Source organism: Microtus oregoni, unplaced genomic scaffold, assembly GCF_018167655.1.
Source record: "Microtus oregoni isolate MIOR12 unplaced genomic scaffold, Mior012 000015F_ref0000493, whole genome shotgun sequence".
Classification (NCBI taxonomy): domain Eukaryota; kingdom Metazoa; phylum Chordata; class Mammalia; order Rodentia; family Cricetidae; genus Microtus; species Microtus oregoni.
Window position 1 is genome coordinate 29,539,998 of NW_024543074.1, and position 256 is coordinate 29,540,253.

The window sequence follows — 256 nt, forward strand, 5'->3', positions numbered from 1 at the left end:
GAAGGCTGAGAGCGAGGGCTCACGGGAGGGAACTTGTGACGTCATGGGGCAGCTCTGGCTCCTCCCCCAGCATTCACCTGCAATGGGACCCGCCCCACCTCTTTGCCTGGAATTCACCTCAAGAAGCACTCTGGCCTCAAATCTGGCGACCCTCCAGCTTTTGCCACCTAACAGCGGGAATTACAGATGTGCATCACCAGACGTGGCCAGCTGCTTCCCTTCTATAGTGATGGAGCGTCAGGCTTCTCCTAAAGTT